The 10,472-nt window shown below is 39.5% G+C and overlaps 1 long non-coding RNA gene across 1 annotated transcript in view; it reads left to right on the top strand.

Annotated features, from left to right (window-relative positions):
- Positions 1-919, top strand: part of LOC102986147 (uncharacterized) — a 52,956-nt gene extending 52,037 nt beyond the window's left edge. Inside the window, exon 5 of the long non-coding RNA XR_003676501.1 lies at positions 884-919. This is a non-coding gene — a long non-coding RNA (uncharacterized lncRNA). The remainder of the gene's footprint in view (positions 1-883) is intronic.
- Positions 920-10,472: the final 9,553 nt, after the last annotated feature.

Here is a 10,472-nt window from a genome sequence, read left to right as displayed (position 1 = left end):
TGGGGACTTCCCTGGTAGTCCAGTGGCTAAGGCTCTGTGCTCCCAATGCAGGGGGCCCGGGTTCCACCGCTGGTCAGAGAACTAGATCCCACATGCCACCTCTAAAAGATCCTGCATGCCGCAACTAAGGCCTGGCGCAGCCAAATAAATAATTTTTTTTAAAGATGTCTTTTTTTGTGATAAGCAGTAATCTTTTGATGTTTGATTACTATTTTTTTTTTTTTTTCAGTAAAAATTTGTGTATATCCTGGCTCCTCAGTTACCTCTTCTGAACAGTTCCTCGGAGCTCTCCGAGAGGCCGCCTTCCCGGGCTATAGTCCTCGGTAATGCCCCAAATATAACATAATTCTTCAATTTTAAGTGGTGCATTTTTTTTTCAGTCGACACCCCAAGCTCATTTACATGGTCCAAATTAAATGTAAGGGAAGCTTGGTGAACAGAAAGAGAAAAAAGGATTGGTGAGAATATAACCAGTTTCAAGAACAATTTGTTAACCCATTTACTACTCCTACCCAGTCAATACTCTCAGCCTCTCTTTTTTTTTTTTTTTTGCGGTACGCAGGCCTCTCACTGTTGTGGCCGCTCCCGTTGTGGAGCACAGGCTCCGGACGCACAGGCTCAGCGGCAACGGCTCACGGGTCTAGCCGCTCCGCGGCATGTGGGATCTTCCTGGACTGGGGCACAAACCCGTGTCCCCTGCATCGGCAGGCGGACTCTCAACCACTGCGCCACCAGGGAAGCCCTCAGCCTCTCTTTTATATAAAAGACCCCATCTAGTCACTGGTTCAATCTCAGTCTTAGTATTTATGCTCCCAACCTAACCTAAGACCAGGAGATTATAAACAAAATAAGTTATCTGTCATCTCTTATTCCCAATACATAGCTGTGGTTCCGGGACACAGTGAAAGGACCTATTCTAACCACTGAAGGAATTACTACTCTGGTGCTCCAAGAGCAAACGACGACCCTGCCTGAAAAAGTGTCAGCATTACACCTCCTACCAGACTCTTACTCACCCTCCCCACCATGTTGCGATGGTTACAAAATTCCTGAGCCCACCTGGGCGACGCCCACTTGGGCAGCAGGACCTGTCTCAAATAAGGAACGCTCCCGTTGTGGAGCACAGGCTCCGGACGCACAGGCTCAGCGGCAACGGCTCACGGGTCTAGCCGCTCCGCGGCATGTGGGATCTTCCTGGACTGGGGCACAAACCCGTGTCCCCTGCATCGGCAGGCGGACTCTCAACCACTGCGCCACCAGGGAAGCCCTCAGCCTCTCTTTTATATAAAAGACCCCATCTAGTCACTGGTTCAATCTCAGTCTTAGTATTTATGCTCCCAACCTAACCTAAGACCAGGAGATTATAAACAAAATAAGTTATCTGTCATCTCTTATTCCCAATACATAGCTGTGGTTCCGGGACACAGTGAAAGGACCTATTCTAACCACTGAAGGAATTACTACTCTGGTGCTCCAAGAGCAAACGACGACCCTGCCTGAAAAAGTGTCAGCATTACACCTCCTACCAGACTCTTACTCACCCTCCCCACCATGTTGCGATGGTTACAAAATTCCTGAGCCCACCTGGGCGACGCCCACTTGGGCAGCAGGACCTGTCTCAAATAAGGAAAGGCATCTGCCCTGTCCCACTCCCACCCTATAGAAGGAAGGTATATGTGCCTCGACCAATCAGTAAATGAAATTTTCACCTCAGACCATTCCTTTGTTTTCTGGCTATAAAAACTGATCAATAGCACATGTTTGGGCTCGACTCTCCCAGACTATTAGGAAGTCGGCCTGCTGTTCTGGCAGCCACCCTTCCCTCTAATAAATTCTGTCTTCTTTACATTCTGCCTTATGTCTGGAAATTCTTTTCCAACCCGTGTTCAGACCACAACAACTACCAACCTAGATTTCTATACAGAGTAAAATCATCTTTCAAGAATTTTCCATTTTTATGAAATAATATTATTTCAAGCCGAAAAATAAATGGAAAATTAATCTGCAGAAAATGCAATTCTAAAGATTGTATTTAAGAACAATGAAAAGTGATTCCAGGTGAAAGCTCTGTATTTCTAGGAATGACGATCTGAGAGAGGAGTGTATCTGATTAATACAACTATTCATTATCTGTAGGAAACATGAATAATATTTCCTTGTGGAGATAGAATGATGGGATTACCATGTGTCAGGGAGGAAGAAATTTATCTTTACCCTTTTAGGTTCTTCCGACTCATCTAAGAATTAAATTGACATGAGACAGATTAACAGGAGAAAATCAAACAAAGCTTAATATCATGTATACGTGGGAGAGACCCAGAAAAATTGAGTAACTCACCAAAATGGCTGAAACCCTCACCTTAAATAACATCTTCAGCTAAAGACAAAAGAGGAGGGCTTCCCTGGTGGCGCAGTGGTTAAGAATCTGCCTGCCAATGCAGGGAACACGGGTTTGAGCCCTGGTCTAGGAAGATCCCACATGCCACGGAGCAACTAAGCCCATGCACCACAACTACTGAGCCTGCACTCTAGAGCCCATGAGCCACAACTACTGAGCCCGTGTGACACAACTACTGAAGCCCACGTGCCTAAAGCCTGAGCTCCGCAACAAGAGAAGCCACTGCAATGAGAAGACCGCCCACCACAACAAAGAGTAGCCCCCGCTTTCTGCAGCTAGAGGAAGCCTGTGCACAGTAAAGAAGACCTAATGCAGCCAAAAGTAAATAAATTAAATAATTTTTCTTTTTAATCCCATTAAAAAAAAAAAAAAAAGACCAAAGAGGATGCGGAGAGTAGGAAGAGTCAGTTATGGGAGGTTACCAGGAATAGCAAAGTAAACAAGTGTGATTGTGATGCATATTTAAATCTCCAACCAATAAGAGTTTCTAGAGATTTGCTCATCCTTCTCTTCCAGGGAGACACGAATGGAGATTTCCCTTACAATGGAAATGTTTGTTACACGAAGGCAACTCCTACTTTGTCTTCAGAGCCCTTCTCCTATCTGTTTCTCAGAAAATAACCAGCTTAAAACAATATGCTGGGACTTCCCTGGCGGTCCAGTGGCTAAGACTCCATGCTTCCACAGCTCTGGTCCCTGGCAGGGGAACTAGAATCCTGAGCGAACTAGAATCGAACTAGCATGCTGGCACGGCCTGGCTAAAAAAAAAAAAGTACACATGCATACCAGAAAAGTCATAGAAATTGAAATGAGACAAAGTGATTAATATTCCAAGTCCCTTATATTGTCCAGGAGGAAGGTAAAGGTATTTATAACTGTAACAGGGAAGAGCCAAATCTGACTACATGTTGGATCTGTTTCTTTTACTTTAACCTTTGCCTTCCACTGCTTTTGTTCATTAAAAGATACTGTCTATACATAATGGCCTGCCTCCGGGAGCCCTGCCCCTCTGCCTGAATGTTAAACCAAAGTGCCTTTGTTCAGGGAAACATCCGGACCTTGTCCACCTGTGTGTGGATGGCTACAAGAAAGAAGAAATTAACACATCCCCTCCCCGAGGCTGGCCATTCCAGGTGATATTTGCAAAACTTATGGCCGTTTTACTTTACTTCCTCATCTCCTCCCCCTCTCTGTGCTATAAAAGAAACTGGCATCCAAACTCTGATAAGATGGTTATTTTGAAACTTTAGTCTGCCATCTTCTCAGTCTGACGACTTTCCCAATAAAGTCATACTCCTTGCCTCAACACCTCGTCTCGGATTTATTGGCCTGTCATGCGGCAAGCTTAGCAAGCTTGGACTTGGTAACATAACTCTGTAATTTTAATAAAGTTCAACTTATCAATTTGTTTCTTTCACTGATTGTGCCTTTGGTATTGTATATAAAAAGTCATAGCCAAACATAAGGTCATTTAAATTTCCTATGCTATCTTCTAGGAATTTTTTAGTTTTGCATTTTAAATTTATATCTGGATCCATTCTGAATAACTTTTGTGGATGGTGTAAAGACCTTCTTTTTTTTTGTATGTGGATGCCCAGTTGTTCCAGCACCCATTTGTTGAAAAGATTATCCTTGCTCTATAAAATTGTCTTTGCTTATTTGTCAAAGACAAGTTGACTAAATTTGTATGAGTCCATTTCTGAGCTTTCTATTCTGTTCCATGACCTATTTGTCTACTCTTTTGCCACACTGCCTTGATTACTGTACCTTTATAGTAAGTCTTGAAATCAAATAGTGTTAGTCTTCCAATTTATTTTTCTCCTTCAATATTAGGTTGGTTATTCTGGGTCTTTTGCCTCTCCATATAAATGTTGGAATCAGTTTGTTGATATTTACAAAATAACTTACTGGGATTTTTTTTTTTTTTTAATTGGAATTGCCTTGAATCTGAAACAGGAGGGAAGGGGGCATGGTACAAACTCTAAAAGTATGACATAGCCCTTGAGGGTACAACATAAACTGGTTAGAACCCACCAGGTCCAAGATGGATGAAGATTCAACTTCTAGTGGACATTGAGCCTAATTATACACTCATTATAATACATTAACATGATAAATGTCACACCCACCAGCACCTTGACAATTTCTCCCAGAGAGTTGGAATAATCCTCCCACTCATTACCCTATGAAATTACTCAGCCCATAGAAACTAACCACCCCCATATTTCAGGGCCTCTCATCTAAGATGGCCCACACTCTGTCTGTGGAGTATGTTCCTCCCAAAGCCATTCTCGCCTTTTGAGATGGACCATATTCTGTCTCTGGAATATGAATCTCTCTAAATAAATCCACTTCTTACCTATCACTTTGTCTCTCGCTGAATTCTTTCTGTAATGAGACATAAAGAACCTGAGCTTCATTAAGTCCTGACACCAGGTGCGATCTCAATTAAAAGACAGTGGATTCAAGTCCCAGCCTGAGTTGTGTGGTTTCAAATCTATATATCAAGTTGGGAAGAACTGAAATCTTGACAAAATTGAGTCTTCCCATCCATGAACATGGAATATCTCTGCATTTGTTTATTTCTTCTTTGATTTCCTTCATCAGAGTTTCATAGTTTTCTTCATATATATTTTGTACATATTTTGTTAGATTTATATTTTAATCTATTTCATTTTCTTGGTGCTAATGTAAATGGTATTGTATTTTAATTTCAAATTCCAATTGTTCGTTTCTAGTATATAGGAAAGCAACTGATTTTTGTGTATTTTGTGTATTAACCATGTGCCTTGCTATATTGCTTATTAGATCCAGGAGGTTTTTTGTTTGTTTTGAGAGGGTTTTGGGGTCAGTTCTTTAGGATTTCTACATAAACAAACATGTAATCTGTGAACAAAGTGTTATTTCTTCCTTCTTAATCTGTATACCTTTTATTTCCTTTTCATATCTTACTGCATTATCTAGGACATCCAGTATGATGTTAAATAGGAAGGATGTAGGGCTTCCCTGGTGGCGCAGTGGTTGCGCGTCCGCCTGCCAATGCAGGGGAACCGGGTTCGCGCCCCGGTCCTGGAGGATCCCACATGCCGCGGAGTGGCTGGGCCCGTGAGCCATGGCCGCTGAGCCTGCGCGTCCGGAGCCTGTGCTCCGCAACGGGAGAGGCCACAACAGAGGAAGGCCCGCATACCACAAAAAAAAAAAGTATATTTTCTTACATTAAGTTTTATTTTTCTGTCAATTTACTCATTTATATCCACTGCACATTTTTCTAGTGGGTTTTTTTTTCTTATTGATAATAATAAAATTAACAAAAATAAAAAAAAAAAAAAAAATAGGAAGGATGTGAGGGGACATCCTTGTCTTGTTCCTGTTTTAGTGGGAAAGAGTCTAGTTTCTCACTATTAGTAAGATGTTAGCTATAGGTTTTTAAAATGTTATTTATCAAATTGAGGAAGTTCCCCTCTATTCCTAGATTGCTGAGATTTTTTTTATCATGAATGGATGTTAGATTTTTATCAAATGCATTTTTTTTTGCATCTATTGATATGGTCATGTGATTTTTCTTCTTTAACCTGTTGATGAGATTGATTACCTTCATTAATTTTCTAGTGGTGAACCAGCAGTGTATGACCCACTTGACCATGGTGTATAATTCTTTTTATATATTGTTACATTCCATTTAATAATGTTTTGTTGAGAAATTTTATATCTGTGTTCATAGTAAGTATTGGTCTATAACTGGTCTTGTAATGTCTTTGTCTGGTTTTGACATTAAGGTAATGCTAGCCTCTTAGAATGGGTTAGGAGATAGTCCCTCTACCTCTGTCTAATGGAATAAATTTTAGAGAATTGGTATAATTTCTTCCTTAAATGTTTGGTAGAATTCACCAGTGAACCCATCTGGACCTGGTTTTTATTATTGTTGTTTTCTCTGTTTTGAAAAGTTATTAATTATTGATTCAATTTCTTTAATAGATGTAGATCTAATTGAGTTATCTAATTTACATGTGTGAGTTTTGGAAGATTATGTCTTTCAAGAAATTGGCCCATTTCATCTAGGTTATCAAATTTGTGATAGAGTTGTTCATCATATTCCTTTATTATTCTTTTAATGACCATGGGATCAGTAGTGAACAGTCTCTCCTTTATTTCTGATATTAGTAATTTGTGTCTTTCTCTTTTTTAGTCTGTTAATTTTGATGGGCTGAATTGTATTCCCTTGCACACAAAATTCATATGTTGAAGCTCTAGACCCCAAAGCAGCTGTATTGAGAGATAGGGCCTTTAGGAAGGTAATTAAGGTTAAATGAGGTCATAAGGGTGGAGCCCTAACCTGATAGGATCAGTGTTCTTATTAGAAGAGAAAGAGACACCAGAGATAACTTTCTTTCCACATGCACACGGAAGAAATACCATGTGAGAAAACAGCAAGAAGGAAGCCATTTACAAGCCAGGAAGAGAGGTCTCACCAGAAATCAACTCTGATAGCACCTTGATCTTGGACTTCTAGCCTCCAGAGCTGTGAGAAAATAAATTTCTGTTGTTTAGGTCACCTGCTCTGTTCTTTTGGTATGGCAACATGAGCAGACTAATACAGTTTGCCTGGCTAGAATTTTATCAATTTTATTAATCTTTTCAAAGAGTCAGCTTTTAGTTTTGTTGATTTTGTCTACTAATTTTCTGTTTTCAGTTTTACTGATTTCTGCTCTAATTTTTTTTTCTTCTGCTTACTTTGGATTTGATTTGTTCTTTTTTCCCCCTAAGGTGGAAGCTATATGACTTTTAAATATTTGTTTTTGTCTAATGTATAAATTCAATGCTATAAATTTTTAACAACTGCTTTTAAGCACTGCTTTCAATGCATGCCACAAATTTTGATAAGCTGTATTTTTGTTTTCATTTAGTTCAAAATATATTTTAGTTTCTCTTGAGATATCCTTGCTATCTACATGTTATTTAAAACTGCATTGTTTAATCTCTAATTATTTGAGAATTTTCCAACTATGTTTCTGTTGTTGGCTTCTAGTTTCATTCTATTGTGGTCTGAGGGCATACATTGTATGATTTCTATTCTTTCAAATTTTTAAGCTCTGTTTTATGGCCCAGGATGTGGTCTATCTTGGTTGTATGTGAGCTTGAAAAGAATGTGTATTCAACTCATGATTTTTTTTTTCTTAGGATTATCATGATTTATTTCATTATCAGTCTTATAAGTTGCTGAGGTTGGGCAAAGCCAGGATAGTTGATAGTGTGTACCTCCAATTCTGATGTGTGTTTTCCAACACCACCAAGCAATTCGCCAGTTCTCAGCAGACTCTGATTTGATGCCCTACAAATTTAACTCAATTCTGACACTATCTACCTGGAGATAGCATCAGATCCCACAGGTTAAGTGTTCAGACCCACAAGACTGCCCCCACTTCAGGCACCAATTTGCATGTCCAAATTGTCCCCTGTGCTTCTGACCAACTGACTATAAATCAGAAGTTACTACAACCCCCTACTTGGATTTGATCCTCTGTTAGAGTGGCTCACAGAGCTCAAGGAGACATTTACTTATGTGTACCAGTTTATTACAAAGGCTATTAGGATATGGATGAAGAGCCAGTTGAAGAGATACATAGGGTGAGGTTTGGAAGGGTCCCAATGCAGGAGCTTCTGTCCCCATGCTATTCTGTCCCCATGGATGAGGTCACCAAATTCAACGTAGAATTTCATTATATCTTGTTGTTCAAGAGTTTTTATAGAGTTTAATCTGTACCCCCCAACCACTACCACTTTCCCTTCCCAGAGGCTGATGGAGCTGAAAGTTCCAACCTTAAATCACTTGGTCTTTTTTGGTGATGGTCCCATCCTAAGCCTATCTAGGGACCTTACCCTAAGTCACTTCATTAACATAAACTCAGGTGTGCTCAAAAGGGTCTCTATGAATAACAAAGACATTTCTATCACTCAGGAAATACCAAGGGCTTTGGGAGGTTTTTTCAGGAACCAGAGACAAAGACCAAATATATTTCTTGTTATACCATAGCACATTTGATATGATGTGGGGAAAATGACACTTTACCTCAATTCTCTTTTTCCCCAAATCCCATTAACCCAGTCTAATCATGAGAAAATCATGAGATAAATTCTCATAGAGGCACATCCTACAATATACCTGACCAGTACTACTCAAACTGTCAAGGTCATCAAAAACAAGGAAAGTGAGATACTGTCATGGCTAAGAAGAGCTTAGGGAGACATGACAACTAAATGTAATATGGCATCCTGGATGGGAGTCTGATACATAAGAAGTGCATTAGATTAAAAACTCAGGAAATCTGAGTAAACTATGGGCTTCAGTTAATAATAATGTATCAATATTGGCTCATTCATTGTAACAAACATACCATATAATGTAAGATGTTACGTGTGTAGGGAAGAAGTATAGAGGAAACTTCTGTACTATCTGCTCATTTTTTTTTCTGTAAATCTAAAATTATTCTAGGGACGTCCCTGGTGGCACGGTGGTTGAGACTCCATGCTCCCAATGCAGGGGGCCTGGGTTCGATCCCTGGTCAGGGAACTAGATCCCACATCATGCTGCAACTAAGAGTTTACATGCCACAACTAAGGAGCCAGTGAGCCATAACTAAGGAGCCTGCCTGCTGCAACTAAGACCCGGCACAACCAAATAAATAAATAAACGTTAAAAATAAAATAAAATAATTCTAAAAAACATAAAGTCTATTATTAACAAAAAATAAATCAGGGCTCTCTTGGAGTTTACAAGAGTGCTGTGGACAGAGGATATTCCAAGAAAAGTGTAGGGGTGGAGGATCTGATCTACAGTACTGTTGTTTGCAGGTGGGGTAGTTAGGACTTGCAGATATGAACCCTTTCAATGAGGTTCAAGGTTAATCTTTGAAAATGCCATTTCCAGAGAACCAAATCTCCAGTTTCTATATGTGGAGTAGTTTCGATGGGAGGACAGGAAGAAAAACAACATTAATCTGGTGATAAGTATGGGTAAATTGATAAGTTAATGAGTTCATTTTAATAGTAGAGAATGTCTGAACTGACCAAATTGTAATCTATAGCCCATGACATGTATGGAATTCTCATGGGTCTTCCAGTAATTATCTCATAGAGGAAGAGTTGATGTGGCCTTGTTGGTGAAGATAGAGAGTTATCGAAGCCAGGTAAAACCTTGGACCATGGAAGGCAGGTTCCTCCGAGAGTTTTGCAGTTTTCGATGTCTTTTTTCCAGTTAAAAAAATTTTTTCCTTAAAATATGCAATTTTAGATTTCATAGTCCACTTGCACACTCAACAGACAGGGCAAGAGGAATTCCCAGGTGGAGAAAAATCATTCTAACAGAAATTCATCAACAGTAGTAATGGTGGTCCTCTTACATGGGAAAGCTTTGATCCAATGAGAGACATGTGAATAATGATAAGGATATATTTATAACCATAAGATGTAGGGAGTTAATAAAATCTAATTGCCAATGGAGAAAGAGTCCTGCCCAAGGTGGCTCTCTTCCTTGCCCACCTTTACCATCTGTTTTTGGCAGATGAAGCAAAAGGATACCATTTGTTCCAGGGAAGGAGTAAAAATTGCTCACTGATGCCAATTGAGGAGCTGATCTAGTTTTTTTTCTCATTTTGTGAAAGCAATAGACTAAATTTCAGGCAAGGAATTGAGGAGAGACCAAACGGCCATCTGGGTGACTCCAAAGTTTATCTGGGTGAATAAAACATCCAGGTGTTTCCAATTAGCCTTTTAATCTTAGGAGCTTTGAACTGGGAGACTTTCTTTTTTTTCTTTTTTTAAAATTTATTTTATTGAAGTATCATTGATTTACATTGTTGTGTTAATTTCTACTGTACTGGAAAGTGGTTCAGATATATATACATATACATATATATTTATTCTTTTTCATATTCTTTTCCATTATGGTTTATCACAGGATATTGAATATAGTTCCCTGTGCTATACAGTAGGACCCTGTTGTTTATCCAGTCTATATATAATAGTTTGCATCTGCTAATCCCAAACTTCCAACCATCCCCTGCCCCACCCTCCTGTC

This window comes from Physeter macrocephalus, chromosome 17 (genome assembly GCF_002837175.3).
Source record: "Physeter macrocephalus isolate SW-GA chromosome 17, ASM283717v5, whole genome shotgun sequence".
Taxonomy (NCBI): domain Eukaryota; kingdom Metazoa; phylum Chordata; class Mammalia; order Artiodactyla; family Physeteridae; genus Physeter; species Physeter macrocephalus.
The sequence above is the reverse complement of the archived record's forward strand: the minus strand, read 5'-3'. Positions and strand labels throughout refer to the sequence as shown.